This window comes from Schistocerca serialis, chromosome 3, assembly GCF_023864345.2.
Source record: "Schistocerca serialis cubense isolate TAMUIC-IGC-003099 chromosome 3, iqSchSeri2.2, whole genome shotgun sequence".
Lineage (NCBI taxonomy): Eukaryota > Metazoa > Arthropoda > Insecta > Orthoptera > Acrididae > Schistocerca > Schistocerca serialis.
Window position 1 is genome coordinate 111,293,322 of NC_064640.1, and position 17,940 is coordinate 111,311,261.

The window sequence follows — 17,940 nt, forward strand, 5'->3', positions numbered from 1 at the left end:
GATAGAACATTAAGATTTCAGGTTCTATAGGATTATTTAATTAGATCATTTTCCCCCACATGTAGTTTCTGAGAAAATCATGATTTCAGAGTATCTTAAAAATTATCTCACCTCGCTCCAGCCAGTCTCAAACAGATTTTTAATTTCATTAGCGCCATTGAGTCAATTATAAGCCATTGCAGATCTTAATTTGGATTTCTTTTTTGAGCTGACTGCACTGTCTTTATGTAGAGGAGAGCTGCGGTAGATGGTGCGGTGGGTGCTGTGCCGTGTGCACAAGTTATGGGCAGCCTTTGGTGGCTGGCCCACACAGGTGCTGTTGGTGGAGTATTTGAGTGTAGTGTGCCTGCAGCCTGTTGCTGAAGTGCGTATACAAAGATGATGTACAGTGCTATATCATGTCTTCCTCCTTGGGGAAAGAGTGCTCCTCTGATGCAGGCATCAGGGTGACTGATGATACATCCATGGCCTCTGTGGCAGGCATGGCAGGTGATGACGGCAACAGCAGAAGGAGATTCTGGGCCAGAACTGATAAATACAGGTGGAAGTGGTGCAGTCATAATCATGCGCACCGGCCAGTCTTCCTCTTGTTAAGTACAAGGGAGGCTGCTGTTAGCAGCTTGATATACGCGTCCTTGACGTTGCGGAACTGTGCTGATGGTGAAGGCTTGGGTGGAGGCACTGGGGATGCTGGTGGTGAAGGGCCTGACAGTGCTGGTCCAGCTGGTGGTGGAAGCGCAGTTGGCAGCGAAGCACCATGGGACATCTTGGACCTATGGACCTACTGATAACAAACAGACCCGAACTTTTTGACTCTGTAAGTGCAGAACAGGGAATCTGTGATCATAAGGGCATTGCAGCATCCCTGAATATGGAAGTAAATAGGAATATAAAAAAAGGGAGGAAGGTTTATCTGTTTAGCAAGAGTAATAGGAGGCAGATTTCAGACTACTTAACAGATCAAAATGAAAATTTCTGTTCCAACACTGAAAATGTTGAGTGTTTCTGGAAAAAGTTCAAGGCAATCGTAAAATGCATTTTAGACAGGTATGTGCTGAGTAAAACTGTGAGGAACGGGAAAAACCCAGCGTGGTTCAACAACAAAGTTAGGAAACTACTGCAAAGAGAGCTTCACTGCAAATTTAAACGCAGCCAAAACCTCTCACTCAAACAGAATCTAAACAATGTCAAAGTTAGCATAAGGAGGGCTATGCGTGAAGTGTCCAGTGAATTCGAAAGTAAAATTCTATGTATCGACTTGACAGAGAATCCTAGGAAGTTCTGGCCTTATGTTAAATCAGTAAGTAGATCGAAACAGTATATCCAGACACTCTGGGATGACAATGGCATTGAAACAGAGGATGACATGCGTAAAGCTGAAATACTAAACACCTTTTTCCAAAGCTGTTTCACAGAGGAAGACCGCACTGCAGTTCCTTCTCTAAATCCTCGCACGGACGAAAAATGGCTGACATTGAAATAAGTGTCCAAGGAATAGAAAAGCGACTGAAATCACTCAACACAGGAAAGTCCACTGGACCTGACGGGATACCAATTCGATTCTACACAGAGTACGTGAAAGAACTTGCCCCTTCTAACAGCTGTGTACCGCAAGTCTCTAGAGGAACGGAAGGTTCCAAATGATTGGAAAAGAGCACAGGTAGTTCCAGTTTTCAAGAAGGGTCGTCGAGCAGATGCGCAAAACTATAGGCCTAAATCTCTGACATTGATCTATTGTAGAATTTTAGAACATGTTTTTTTGCTCACATATCATGTCATTTCTGGAAACTCAGAATCTACTCTGTAGAAATCAACATGGATTCCAGAAACAGCGATCATGTGAGACCCAACTCGCTTTATTTATTCATGAGACCCAGAAAATATTAGATACAGGCTCCCAGGTAGATGCTATTTTCCTTGACTTCCGGAAGGCGTTTGATACAGTTCCGCACTGTCGCCTGATAAACAAAGTAAGAGCCTACGGAATATCAGACCAGCTGTGTGGCTGGATTTAAGAGTTTTTAGCAAACAGAACACAGCATGTTGTTCTCAATGGAGAGACGTCTACAGAGGTTAAAGTAACCTCTGGCGTGCCACAGGGGAGTGTTGTGGGACCATTGCTTTTCACAATACATGTAAATGACCTAGTAGATAGTGTCGGAAGTTCCATGCGGCTTTTTGCGGATGATGCTGTAGTATACAGAGAAGTTGCAGCATTAGAAAGTTGCAGGGAAATGAAGGAAGATCTGCAGCAGATAGGCACTTGGTGCAGGGAGTGACAACTGACCCTTAAAATAGACAAATGTAATGTATTGCGAATACATAGAAAGAAGGATCCTTTATTGTATGATAATATGATAGCGGAACAAACACTGGTAGCAGTTACTATTGTAAAATGTAGTGCAGCAGCAGTGCAGTAGGGAGTCGCATATTTAGCTTTCATATTTGTTTTGTAGTTTGATTCTTAATTTCTTTCTGAGTGTTTGTGCACTTGCATATTTAATTACATATAATCCTTGTGTATTCTCGTATTTGAGGGGAGTTATATTGCTTATTGATAGCTGTAAAGTATAAATACGCAGAGTCGTTAGTCAGTTGTTTGTTTTGGACAGCCAGTGCTTTCTGTTTATTTCGTATAGTCAGTTAGCAGCGGGCAGAGGCCAGTACAGTTTCATCTGTGGTTGCAGAGTGACGTGTGTGAACAGCAGTAGCAGAAACTAGTCTTATATTCAGTTTTTCGTATTAATTTCGCAGGTTTAATTCAAATTACTTTGTGTGTTTGTGTGCTTGCGTGGTGAAATTTTTCAGATCTTTGCGTATTTTCGAACTAGAAATGGGTAGTATCGAATTTTAATAACGGTAGAGTGTAACATTGCATAGGCGGTTGTCATTTGTACTAACACAGGGGTAGGATCGCATTGTAATATCTGTATAGTGGCGTAGTCATGGTCATTTGATTGCTTAGTTCGTAAGTAATTGTTCATACATCGCAGCTGCTAGCATGAGTTTCTTAGAAGTAGATACCTTAGGGGTTGCGAAGCAACTCAAATCACTTGATACGGGCAAGTCTTCAGGTCCAGATTGTATACCGATTAGATTCCTTTCAGATTATGCTGATACAATAGCTCCCTACTTAGCAATCATATACAACTGCTCGCTCACCGATAGATCTGTACCTACAAATTGGAAAATTGTGTAGGTCACACCAGTGTTTAAGAAGGGTGGTAGGAGTAATCCATCGAACTACAGACCTATATCATTGACGTCGGTTTGCAGTAGGGTTTTGGAGCATATACTGTATTCAAACATTATGAATCACCTTGAAGGGAATGATCTATTGATACGTAATCAGCATGGTTTCAGAAAACATTGTTCTTGTGCAACGCAGCTAGCTCTTTATTTGCATGAAGTAATGGCCGCTATCGACAGGGGATCTCAAGTTGATTCCGTATTTCTAGATTTCCAGAAAGCTTTTGACACCGTTCCTCACAAGCGACTTCTAATCAAGCTGCGGGCCTATGGGGTATCGTCTCAGTTGTGCCACTGGATTCGTGATTTCCTGTCAGGAAGGTTGCAGTTAGTAGTAATAGACGGCAAATCATCAAGTAAAACTGAAGTGATATCAGGTGTTCCCCAGGGAAGCGTCCTGGGACCTCTGCTGTTCCTGATCTATATAAATGACCTGGGTGACAATCTGAGCAGTTCTCTTAGGTTGTTCGCAGATGATGCTGTAATTTACCGTCTAGTAAGGTCATCTGAAGACCAGTATTGTAACGCGCGCGGGTGGCGCACAATACTCATTAAAGCCTGTACTATGGTGAGTGAGCGGGGTTCACCTTACAAGACAGGATTTTCGTATAGATATTGACCGCATGTACCTGAATGGTGGCAAATCAGACTTACACCCACTCTGTAATAATAATGATCTGTCACGTAAATTCAAAATGCAATTACACGTCAGTATGGAACAAAAGTAACACTGAAGATGCTACCAATTTGATAATAATACAGTCGCCAGCCTAATTAGGCATTAACTGAGTTTCTTCCCTGTACAAGTTGGTATATATTCATGCAAAACAACACGTAGTAACACTGCATAATATAGTAAAATTTTAGAACCAGAAAATCTATTGAACTGATAGTTTCACGTTCTGTACTGATATGGAAAAACCATGAATACATAACACTACACTATAATGTATACTATAAAACTTCGTACTGTCTATTGATCTGATTAAAATCGGGCATAGGTTACCCTAGAAATAGTACTTTCGAGCCACACACAAAATGTCAATTTTAATAAAGATAAAACACTGATAAATTTTGGCTTTTATATTGACTTTAACTTTTGCTGGTCAAACCAATTTAGAACACTTCAAAATTCAAATGAATAAAAAGGGGGGGGGGGGGGGGAACTCTGAAACTGTTATGATCACGATATTAAAAAATTGATTACTGAAATTATCATGCATTCAAGATTCCCAGTATATGAGTTGCTACTCTTTTTATCTTATTTGCTTCTCACTTAAATACCTTTATATCTGTCTCGAAATAATTAAACTTCATTACTATTTCAATATTAAAGTTATCTTTCAACTTCGTTACACCTTCGTTATTCATTTACTGGTTCATTAACAAAACAGTTCTTTAAACACCATTCTAATATAACTAGGTCTACAAGTAATTATTATTAACACCAAATTTAATTTTTCATTTCGGGACACTCGGATTGCACAACATTTGGAAAGGACCCTGTCTAGGTTAGTTGTGAGGATAATTAAATGATGGGAAAGTTCTGGTAAAATTTAGGTTATTATTGAATAGTTCACTCTCTGGTCCATACAAATACAGTACTAAAAGTTTCAACCTGCTCGTATCGATGCGTCGGTTGGCGGGCGGCGAGATGGCGAGGCACAGAGCACACATACAACCACAGCTATGGCTCTTGACGTATCGGCACTTTAATTCTTCTTAGCATCGCAATACTTTTCCATTTAGTGCCTATGGAATTTTTCCATGCTGTGTGGGCGTTGGAACAGCATACCCGAGGCTCAGTGAAACTACGTCTTCCAGGAGAGCCTCCTCGCTCCAGAAGGTGTTGCTCAGACCAATGTCAAACTCCAACTACTACTGCTGAGCCCGTTGTGCCGTACAGTGCCCGCGTACATTTTCCCGTGCTCACCTGTCATCCACCATTTACCGCTCCCTTACAGACAGAGTATTCACCCGAGGTTTTGCATTCTACATATCCTAACACATTGCCTACGTATGGACCAGACGCACAGTTACAATTTTAAACATCTTAACAACAGTCTCAACATTTGTTACATTTCAATTCTATTACAATATTGCTTGACATTTGACATAAACATTAATTTTCACATTGAAACTCGTTTACAGTTTTCTTAACACAATGGCATGAAACAAAAAAGAAATGAAAGCAGAACATCAATTACTCAAGTTTATCGAAAAACCAGAAGAAAAAAAATTTACTTACTTGTACAATAATACAGCGTTGTTGTTGTTACAGTATCAGTTGCAAAGTGATTTCAAAAAGATTGCTGTATGGTGTGGCAGGTGGCAGTTGACGCTAAATAACGAAAAGTGTGAGGTGATCCACATGAGTTCCAAAAGACATCCGTTGGAATTCGATTACTCAATAAATAGTACAATTCTCAAGGCTGTCAATTCAACTAAGTACCTGAGTGTAAAAATTACGAACAACTTCAGTTGGAAAGACCACATAGATAATATTGTGGGGAAGGTGAACCAAAGGTTGCGTTTCATTGGCAGGACACTTAGAAGATGCAACAAGTCCACTAAAGAGACAGCTTACACTACGCTCGTTCATCCTCTGTTAGAATATTGCTGCGCGGTGTGGGATCCTTACCAGGTGGGATTGACGGAGGACATCAAAAGGGTGCAAAAAAGGGCAGCTCATTTTGTATTATCACGTAATAGGGGAGAGAGTATGGCAGATATGATACGCGAGTTGAGATGGAAGTCATTAAAGCAAAGACGTTTTTCGTCACGGCGAGTTCTATTTACGAAATTTCAGTCACCAACTTTCTCTTCCGAATGCGAAAATATTTTGTTGAGCCCAACCTACATAGGTAGGAATGATCATCAAAATAAAATAAGAGAAATCAGAGCTCGAACAGAAAGGTTTAGGTGTTCGTTTTTCCCGCGCGCTGTTCGGGAGTGGAATGGTAGAGAGATAGTATGATTGTGGTTCGATGAACCCTCTGCCAAGCAGTTAAATGTGAATTGCTGAGTAATCATGTAGATGTAGATGTAGAGCTTAATCTTGCGCTGGTGATGCAACTGTGCTGTCGCATATTGCTGTTTTATTTGTCGCAACTCTATACGTGCAGATATTAGCAGTAGGATGGATAGGGTGTGTGTGTGCTGTGTGCGGGTGCAGGAGGAGCTGGCAGTGGTTTGCGAGCAGCTGAGCGTGCTGTTGGCCACGGTCAGCCACCTTCAGGCTGCTGCCTCGAGGTGCAGCGGCGGCGGAGGGTCTGGCACGTCGCTTGAGACACCCCAGGTGTCGCTTGCTGCATCCGCTGACTCAGCAACTGAGGCACATTCTAGTGTACCCGGCATGTTGGGGCCACCCTCACCTCAGGGTGAGTGGCGGACTGCAATGCGTTCGCATTGCTCGAGGCGGAGGGTCAATGTGTAGGCTGGCCACCTGGCCTCGCCCATTCATCCTGTTAGTGGGCAGGTGGCTGCTCCTTCAGCAGGGCCGAGCAGGCACACGGGGGCAGAGGCTTGCTGGTTATTGGGAGCTTCAACATTAGGTGGGTGATGGAGCCCCTTAAGGAAATAGCATACAAGGCTGGAAAGAATTCCAACGTGCACTCAGTTTGTCTGCCAGAGGGCCTCATCCAAGATGTGGAGGTGGCCTTGCCTGCGGCTATCGAGCGCACAGGTTGCAGTCGTCTGCAAGTAGTTGCTCACGTCGACACCAATGATGCCTGTCGCTTGGGTTCTGAGGCGATCCTCAGTTTGTACAGGCGGCTGGCAGATTCGGTGAAGACCGCTGGCCTCGCACGCGAGGTGCAAGCAGAGCTCTTTATTTGCAACATCATTCCCAGAGTGGATCGGGGTCCTTTGGTTTGGAGCCGAGTGGAGGGTCTCAACCAGAGGCTTCGTCGACTCTGTGACGGTCTTGGCTGAAGATTTCTAGACTTGCACTATTTGGTGGGGAATTGTAGGACGCCCCTAGATAGGTCAGGGGTGCACTACATAAAGGAAGCTGCTACTCGGGTAGTAGAGTACTTGTGGTGTGCACATGGGTTTTTTTTAGGCTAGGCAGTAGTGCGAGGTGTGCTGATGAACACTCACCAGGCGATGTGCAGGCAGGGAAATCAGTACACGGTCAGTGTAAAGACACTTCAGCTATCAAGATATTAGCAGTAAATTTTCAGAGTGTTCGGAATAAAGCTCCTGAATTTACTGCCTTCCAGGAAGCGTGTGGCACGCAAATTATTCTCAGCACTAAGACCTGGCTGAACCCTGAGATAGGAAGTTCTGAAATATTTAGTGAGGGTTGGAACGTGTATCGGAAAGACAGATTAGACACCATAGGAGGTGGTGTCTTCATTGCAGTTGACAAAAATATTGTGTCTACTGAGGTCGAAGTAGAGTGTGATTGTGAAGTTATCTGGACACATTTAACAGGGCTAGGACAAATAAAGTTAATTGTTGGGTGTTATTACCAGCCACCAGGTTCCACCGTGACAGTTCTAGAATCATTCAAAGGGAGTCTACACTCTGTATCACAGAAGTACCCGGATAATGCTATATTAGTTGGAGGCTACTTCAACCTACCTAGTATAGACTGGGATGTCTATGGATTCATTACGGGTGGTACAGACAAGCCGTCGTGTGAATTACTTTTGAACACATTATCCGAAAACTGTCTTGAGCAGCTAAATCAACAGCCAACACGTAATGGAAATATTTTAGATCTGGTAGCCACGAACAGACCAAACCTCATTGACGGTGTCAGTGTTGAGACAGGGATTGGTGATCATGATGTTGTCATTACGACTATGGTTACAAAAGTTAAAAAGTCGGTCAAGAAGGCTAGGAGAGTATTCTTACTAGAAAGAGCAGATAAGCAGTTGTTAGCATCCCACTTAGTAAATGAAACGACTTCATTTACTTCTGGTACGATGGACGTGGAAGAATTATGGGCAAATTTTACACATTGTAAATCACGCATTGGACAAGTATGTGCCGAAAAAGTGGGTTGCGGACGGAAAAGACCGACCGTGGTTTATCAGCGCAATTCGGAGAATGCTCAGGAAGTAAAGACAGTTGCACTCGCGGTACAAGAAAGATTGGGAGAATGAGGACAGGCAAAAGTTAGTAGAGATTCGTGCTGCTGTAAAAGGAGCGATGCGCGAAGCATACAACCACTACCACCATCATACCTTAACAAAAGATCTTGCTGAAAACCCAAGGAAATTCTGGTCTTACATAAAATTGGTAAGCGGGTCAAAGGCTTCCATCCAGTCACTCACTGATCAGTTTGGCCTGGCAACGGAAGACAGCAAAACGAAAGCTGAAATTGTAAATTTAGCATTTGAGACATCTTTCACGCAGGAGGATCATACAAACATACCGCTGTTTGAGTCTCGTACAGATTCCTGTATGGAGGACATAGTGATAGACATCCCTGGGGTTGTGAAGCAGCTGAATGGGTTGAAAATAAATAAATCACCAGGTCCTGATGGGATCCCAAATTGGTTTTACAGAGGGTACTCTACTGCAATGGCTCCTTACTTAGCTTGCATTTATCACGAATCTCTTGCCCAACGTAAAGTCCCGAGCGACTGGAAAAAAGTGCAGGTGACACCTGTATATAAGAAGGGTAGAAGGACAGATCCTTAAAATTACAAATCAATATCCTTAACATCGGTTTGTTGCAGGATCCTCGAACATATTCTCAGTTCGAATATAATGAATTTCCTTGAGACAGAGAAGTTGCTTTCCGTGCATCAGCACGGCTTTAGAAAGCATCGCTTCTGCGAAACGCAACTTGCCTTTTTTCACATGATATCTTGCGAACCATGGATGAAGGGTATCAGACGGATGCCATATTCCTTGACTTCTGGAAAGGGTTTGACTCGGTGCCCCACTGCAGACTCCTAACTAAGGTACGATCATATGGGATTGGTTCCCAAATATGTGAGTGGCTCGAAGACTTCTTAAGTAATAGAACCCAGTACGTTGTCCTCGATGGTGAGTGTTCATCGGAGGTGAGGGTATCATCTGGAGTGCCCCAGGGAAGTGTGGTAGGCCCACTGTTGTTTTCTATCTACATAAATGATCTTTTGGAAAGGGTGGATACCAATGTGCGGCTGTTTGCTGATGATGCTGTGGTGTCGTCGTTGAGTGACTGTAGGAGGATACAAGATGACTTGGACAGGATTTGTGATTGGTGTAAATAATGGCAGCTAACTCTAAATATAGATAAATGTAAATTAATGCAGATGAATAGGAAAAAGAATCCCGTAATGTTTGAATAATCCATTAGTAGTGTAGCGCTTGACACAGTCACGTCACTTAAATATTTGGGCGTAACATTGCAGAGCGATATGAAGTGGGACAAGCATGTAATGGCAGTTGTGGGGAAGGCGGATAGTCATCTTCGGTTCATTGGTAGAATTTTGGGAAGATGTGGTTCATCTGTAAAGGAGACCACTTATAAAACACTAATACGGCTTATTCTTGAGTACTGCTTGAGTGTTTGGGATCCCTATCAGGTCGGATTGAGGGAGGACATAGAAGCAATTCAGAGGCGGGCTGCTAGATTTGTTACTGGTAGATTTGATCATCACGCGAGTGTTACGGAAATGCTTCAGGAACTCGGGTGGGAGTCTCTGGAGGAAAGGAGGCGTTCTTTTTGTGAATCGCTACTGAGGAAATTTAGAGAATCGGCATTTGAGGCTGACTGCAGTACAATTTTACTGCCGCCAACTTATATTTCGCGGAAAGACCACAAAGATAAGATAAGAGAGATTAGGGCTTGTACAGAGGCATATAGTCAGTCATTTTTCCCTCGTTCTGTTTGGGAGTGGAACAGGGAGAGAAGATGCTAGTTGTGGTATTAGGTACCCTCCGCCACGCACCGTATGGTGGATTGTCGAGTATGTATGTAGATGTAGATGTAAAATATCTGGGAGTACGCGTACGGAACAATTTGAAGTGGAATGATCATATAAAATTAATTGTTGGTAAGGCGAGTGCCAGGTTGAGTTGATTGGGAGAGTCATTAGAAAATGTAGTCCACCAACAAAGGAGGTGGCTTACAAAACACTCGTTCGACCTATACTTGAGTATTGCTCATCAGTGTGGGATCCGTACCAGGTCGGGTTGACAGAGGAGATAGAGAAGATCCAAAGAAGAGTGGCACGTTTCGTCACAGGGTTATTTGGTAAGCATGATAGCGTTACGGAGATGTTTAGCAAACTCAAGTGGCAGACTTTGCAAAGAGAGGCGCTCTGCATCATGGTGTAGCTTGCTGTCCAGGTTTCGAGAGGGTGAGTTTCTGGATGAGGTATCAAATATATTGCTTCCCACCTACTTATACCTCCCGAGGAGATCATGAATGTAAAATTAGAGAGATTCGAGCACACACGGAAGCTTTCTGACAGTCATTCTTCCCGCGAACCATACGCGAGTGGAACAGGAAAGGGAGGTAATGACAGTGGCATGTAGGGTGCCCTGTGCCGCACACCGTTGGGTGGCTTGCAGAGTGTGAATGTAGATGTAGATGTAGATGTAGACAGGCTGGCAGCATGCGTTGGGGGCACCAGACCTTCGAGGAGAGGCCGAGGCGGTGACATCCACAAAGAGGGCTGGTGTGCCCCTACAGCAGGGACGCCTTCCAAAGTCTGGATGGGTGCCAATGGAGGAGGCAAAGGTGGTGGTGGTGGTGGTGGTGGTGGTGGTGGTGGGCCCGCAGACCTTGCCGTGGCATAAGGACACAGCTGATCATGATGGTGTACCACCAGCCGTACAAGGGCAATGGCTGTGGCAGCTGTGGACCATAAACAGAATCTGCTTAGGTCAGCAGCCAAACCCCCGATCCCAGACCCTGTTGGAACCAGAAGCGAACCGTGAAGAGGTCCACACCAAAGGTCATTGATGGAGTGTCATGAGCAGATGCAGGAGGATATGTGGTTAGTGATTATGGAAAGTCTTGGTCAGACTCTTCCCCACTGACATACCCTGTAAGAACTCAAGAAGTGCGTCAAGATGTTGTCCACGGAAGAGTCCATGATGTACTTCATCATTTGAATCTCGAACATGCGGATGCGCTGTTCCGCATCGCCATTAGATTGGGTATGGAATGGAGGAGCAGTAACTTGGCAATTATCTTGATGGGCACAGAAATTGTGGGAGGTCTGAGACTCAAACTGTGCACCATTATCCATCCCAGGCATATAATACAATCTTTCAATAGAAAATTTTTTTGAGAGGGTCTGAACTGTAGCCACAGCTGTCATGGAAGAATAGTGGTTAACTTACGAAAATTTTGATAAAGCATCAAAAACCACCAACCAGTAAGAATTGAGGAAGGGACCCACAAAATCAACATGGATGATTTCCCACAGATGCTGCGGTGCTAGCCATGGAGAGAGCGTCACCTGTGGCACTACCTGTCACGAAGCACACTGAGAGCAGGCCACGAGAGGATGCACAATGTCACCATTGATGCAGGCAAAAATGTGTTGACAGGCCAATGACTTGGTAAGAGAGAACCCCCAATGTCCCAGATGTAGAAGCTGACGTATATCCTGCCACAGAGCAATTGTGAGCACAACCCTGGGTGATGGCTTATCCATAGCTAAGAGAACACGACCATTGAACACTGAAAGGTAGTGATGAAGAGCAAAATAGCTACATAAATGATCCAAAGCCCTACCTGGACACCTGTCCGGCCATCCATGCTGAATGAGGTGAACAACTTGGCACAAAACTGGATAGGCAGCAACACCAGCAATGATCTGGGAGTCCGTAATACGAAACACTTCCACTGTACATTGCACCTCAAAACAAAGGAGTTCATCCTGATCAAAAGTAAGGACCAGCTCCATCAGAAGTCGGGACAATGCATCGGCATTGGCATGCTGTGCAGTAGGCCATAAATGTATTTCATAATTGCAGCAAGACAGAAACAAGGCCCAACAGTGGAGGCAATGTGCTGCTTTGTTGGGAAATGAAGCAGAAGGATTAAATAACAAAACAAAGGGCTTGTGGGCCATAATGATGTGGAACTTAGACCCACAAACATTCTTGAAGGCGTAGGCAGTAGCAAGTGCTTCCTTTTCAACTTGGGAGTAGTAATGCTGAGCAAAGTTGAGTGTTTTTGAGGCGTAAGCTATCAGACATTCTGAACCTTGCTCATAGAGATGTGAAAGAACAGCCACAAGGCCATACTGAGAGGTGTCTGCATCCAAGACCAGACAGTGGCCAAGATGGAAGGTAGTGAAACAAAGTGCAGAGTGCAATTTAGATTTCAAAAGTACGAATGTGCACTCGCAGACTCACTCCCACCGAAAAGGAACCTCCTTGTGGAGCAATTCGTGGGGGAGGTGGGCTAATGTGCCTGCACCTGGAATGAATTGTGATGATAGGCAATTTTCTCTAAAAATGCTTGGAGTTCTTTGACATTGGAAGGGTGAGGCAGAGTGGTGACAGCAGCAGTGACATGATGACATAAAGGCTTTGCACCATCCTAAGACAACTCAAACTCCAAATATACAGTGGATGGCTGAAAAGAATGTGACTTGGCCAAGTTGCACTTCAATCCCGTGTTATGTAATGTCCTAAAAGGAGCACTGTATTTAAATACAGGAGAGCTCTGGTAGACGGTACAGTGGGTGCTATGGCATGTGCATAGATCGAAGGCTGCCCCTGGTGATCGGCCCACACACATGCCATTGGCGGAGAATTTGAGTGTGGTTCGCCTGTGGCCTGATGCCTTGGCACATATCCAGATATGATCTAGAGGGCTATAGCAGAATACACTAGATTTTTATGTATGTAGATCACCAATTTTTGTGAAGTTTGTAGCCTTTTAGCTATTTCCTGTGTGAATACTGTTTTTCTTGTGGTAAAACATTTGCAACAGTATTTGTCCTAGGTGAAAGATCACTTTCTCAACTTAATTTTGAAATTATAATATCTATACAAAGTATTGATATAGCTGTTTTTAAGATGTTGTTTAAAGATAAAACACTCTTAAAACTTATCTAGATCATGTTTTAAAGAACAAAATTTTTTAAGAATGTGCTAGAGATTGTATGATAACCAACAAAGTTGCACAAGCAGTGTTAGTAACCCTGTTCCATAGACAGAAATAATAAATATACCAAGGCAATGAAATTCAAAGATGTTATAAACATTTCAGAAGACAAAAACAAAAACTAGTATGTTTTGGAGTGACAAATGCCAAAGTTTTAAATTTCACTTTCAATAAATTGTGCACACAAGAGAATTGTAGAAACATTCTGTCATTTGACCATCAAACTGACTCCCATATGGACGACTTAGTAATAAATATCCCTGGCAGGGAGAAATAAATGAAAGACTTGAAAGCAAATAAGTCATCAGGTTTGGATGTATCCCATTTCAGTTTTACAAAGAGCTTTTACTGAGCTTGCATTTATGGTGAATTTCTTGCCCAGCGCAAAATCCCAATTGACAGGAAAAAGTCAGAGGTGACTCCTGCATATAAGAAAGATAAAAGAACGGACCCACAAAATTACAGACCAATATCCCTAACATTGGTTTGCTGCAAAGTCATTGAATATATTCTCAGTTTGAGAATAATAAATTTTCTTGAGACTGAGAAACTTATGTCCATGAATCAGCTTTGTTTCAGAAAGTGTCACTCATGCAAAACTCAGCTTGCCCTTTTCTCACATGATATACTGTGAATTATGGATGAAGAGCAGCAGGCAGACTCTATATTTCTAGATTTCCAGAAAGCATTTGACACGGTGCCCTACTGCAGGCTGTTAATGAAGGTATGAGCATAGGGAATAGATTCCCAGATATGTGAGTCTCTCAAAGACTTCTTAAGGTATACAAGCCAGTGTGTTGTCCTCAACTGCGAGTATTCATTAGAGGCAAGCGTATCATCAGGAGTGCCTCAAGGAAGTGTATATACATAAATGATTTGGCGGACAGCGTTGGCAGTAATTTGTGGTTGTTTGCTAATGACGCTGTGGTGTATGGTAAGTTGTTGGCTGTGGTCTATGGTCAGGTGTCAAATTTGAGTGACTAGGATAATACAAGATGATTTGGACAAAATTTCTAATTGGTGTGATGATAGGCAGCTAGCTCTAAATGTAGAAAAATGTAAGTTAATGTGGATGTATGGGAAAAACAGACCCGTAATGTTCAGGTACAGCGTTAATAGTGTCCTGCTCAACACAGTCACGTCGTTTAAATATCTGGACATAATGTTGCAAAGCAATATGAAATGGAATGAGCATGTGAGGACTGTGTTAGGGAAAGTGAATGGTTGACTTTGGTATATTGGGAGAATTGTAGAAAAGTGTGGTTCATCTGTGAAGGACACTGCATATAGCACCTATTCTTGAGTACTGCTCGAGTGTTTGGGATCCGTAGCAGGTTAGGTTAAGGGAAGATGTTGAACCAACTCAGAGGCGGGCTGCTGGATTTGTTACCAGTAGGTTCAAACAACACACAAATATTACAGAGAAGCTTCCGGAACTCAAATGGGAATCCCTGGAGGGACGGTGACATTCTTTTTGAGGAGCACTATTGAGAAAATTTAGAGAACAAGGGTTTGAAGCTGACTACAGAGTGATTCTACTGCCACCAACATACATTGCATGTATGGACTACAAAGATAAGATATGAGAAATTGGGGCTCATGTGGTGGCATATAGACAGTCATTTTTCCTTCACTCTATTTGCAAGTAGAACAGGAAAGGAAATGACTAGTGATGGTACAGGGTACTTTCCGCCACATGCTATACGGTGACTTGCAGGATATTGATGTAGATGAAAACTAGTAATTCCAAAAATTTTCACTCTCATTTTAACAATTTTATGACATTTGTGTGTGACAGCAAAGTGACATAGTGTTATACTCAGTACAGTAGAATTTGAGAATTTTTAACTGTTTGTGGGTAACATAGATAACTGATGTTGATTGTAACTACTTTGAAAAGAGATAAAGACAATGGAAAAAGAACACACACACACACACACACACACACACACACACACACACACACACACACACACAGAGAGAGAGAGAGAGAGAGAGAGAGAGAGAGAGAGAGAGAGAGAGAGAGAACTTCATAAAATGTATACCAGTGTTGATATACTAACTACCTAATGACTAGTGAACAAAATGTTCTGTAAAACCTGAACCTCTCTGACACCACATATTGTGTAACATGTAGGTACTCACAGTACTCTGTGATTGTCTAGTGGCTGGCATCTGATGCACTCAGTTGCCCCTCACTATATACATTCATATTCCGGGTACCACAAATTCTTTGATTTTCTCACCACAGAGGTGCACATAATGTTGTCAGAGATAACAAGCTTTCCATTCTACATTGCCTTCCCTGTTTTATAGTTTGTTTTCTTGGCACTTAAGCAAAAAGGGAAGTGGTGTGTGCATAACTTAGCTATGCCTCACAGTGCCATTTCTGATCTTCCTAAACCTGTATCACATTCTTTTGCTTTCTCTGAATTCTTCTTCAGCTGCATATTTTTGTGATGTTTTGCCATGTTATTTGTTTACCTGATAATGGCACAGGCAAGCTGTTAAAGCAGATGCATCATTTACAAAATTTGCTGAAAATCCCACTTTTTAACAAGAAATTTAAGGGGGAATATAATAAAATACTTGTACGAGTACAGATAACTGAAGGCAAGCAAATAGGAAGGACAATACAAAGATGCTTAGCAATCAGAAAAAGCCTTCAGAGGGTGCGCACACATGTGTGCATGCCAGCATACACACACACACACACACACACACACACACACACACACACACACACACACACGGAATTGTAATACGTTGTAGGAACATGAAATTTTTTTGTATAATTTGCGTAGTAGGTACTGTCTGTAACATTGATACCTCCTAATGACACTGATTGTATCACTGCACAAAAAGCACGGTTGACCAGGATTATCTACTGCCTTTTGTGACATGTATAATATGAGTGAAATTGCTCCACACATTCATCACTTCTGAAATGTGTGCCGATTTTGTAAAAGAAGGTAATTTGTCTGAAGGTGTGTTATGAGTTTTCAGCTGTCAGGTTCACATGCCAAATAGGATTGATTTGGAAAAGTTGAGATCTGCAAGTTGTCAAAGAACTAGCTTAGCAAGGTTTGGAATGTGGACCACATTACTGGACATTTTGATGAGTTGAGGTATGGATGTGAAAATAAGTTATTTCTTACTTCTCCCTAGATCCTAATGTGAAGTAAGATTATGCTGCAATAATACCTGAGATATTGAAGTCACACGATAGTAATTATACTAGGACAGGAAGTGGTTCCACAGTAATGTTGACGAAGTAGGCTTTATGGTTGTAACTTTAAAGGTTAATACTGGACTTACATTCGGGAGGATGATGGTTCAATCCTGCATCCGGCCATCCTGATTTAGGTTTCCTGTGATTTCTCTAAATCTCTTCAGGCAAATGCCGGGATGGTTCCTTTGAAAAGAGCACAGCCAACTTCCTTAACCATCCTTCCCTAATCCGATGAGACCGATGACCTCGCAGTTTGGTCTCCTCCCCCAAAACAACCCAACTCTAAAGGTTAACAACTTGAGTACTCAGCAGCTACTGAATTTTCTTAAGAAGAGTTCATCATGTATTCCATTGTAATTGTGGACCAAATAACACACAAACTCCTACAAAATCAGGAAGTGGAAAGAAAGAAAAGAGTGATGGAGCTAAAATAGCAAAACAAAAATAATTAGTGCATTTTTTGTTAACTTTGGAATGGAAAATCTGAAATGAGGCAAGTTTTTGACCTGCCAGCGATTATTTTAGGTTTTAGGTTAAAAGACTAATTTGTAGTTGTGGTCTCCTTTTATGACAGTTTTATTTGCCCAACATTTTTTTTCCCTCTTTGAGTATATTCCTTTCAACCCGCTGTTGCCCCATACTACACTGTAAATGTTCTTGATGTTTCCATCTGTGATTGCAATTTTTGCATATCCTACAAATGGATCATCTTCAAGAGAAGTACAGCCGTGCATGAATTTAGTTGCCCATAATTTAATGGTTGAAAATGAAGTATCATACTATTTATAAATCTTTACTGGCTCCCAATGGATTTAAGTTGCTTATAAAATGTCCAATGCAAAGCATGTTATGACAGCACAATATTGCAGTTTATCTATTTGAACTGCACATAAACCATATGAAAACTTTGAAGAGCTGTATAAACAAATTTGTTTGTTTTTCAAAAATTTGGGCCGTGATTCTAATAGTACACAGTTATGAAAAGCTGGTCTCAGAGAAAAGCTCTGAATGTTTTGGTGTTGCTATCCATAAATGCACTGTAAGTGAATGAAAAAAATCAGTGTGTCATTAAAGAAGTAGTGTAGCACTCTTTAATTATTGACATTACTGTTCTCCACTACTTTCTTTGGAATTTAAAACTGGCACTGCTGAAGTGACATGTATTTGCAGGAGATGTGCTGTTCTTCAATGTGATTGGCATTAGTCAGTTGTAAATTGAAAATCAGTAACTTCATTTCATAATAATTCTTCAGTTGCTTAAGTTTATTCATTTTGATTTTGAGACATTTACACTATGTGATCAAAAGTATGCAGACACCTGGCTGTAAATGACATACAAGTTTGTGGTGCCCTCCATTGGTAATGCTGGAATTCAATATGG

At 42.1% G+C, this 17,940-nt stretch overlaps 1 protein-coding gene across 1 annotated transcript in view; it reads left to right on the forward strand.

Annotated features, from left to right (window-relative positions):
• The window catches only part of LOC126469794 (chondroitin sulfate synthase 2), a 120,585-nt gene that overhangs the window by 22,893 nt on the left and 79,752 nt on the right, over positions 1-17,940 (forward strand). The gene's annotated exons all lie outside the window — the stretch shown is intronic.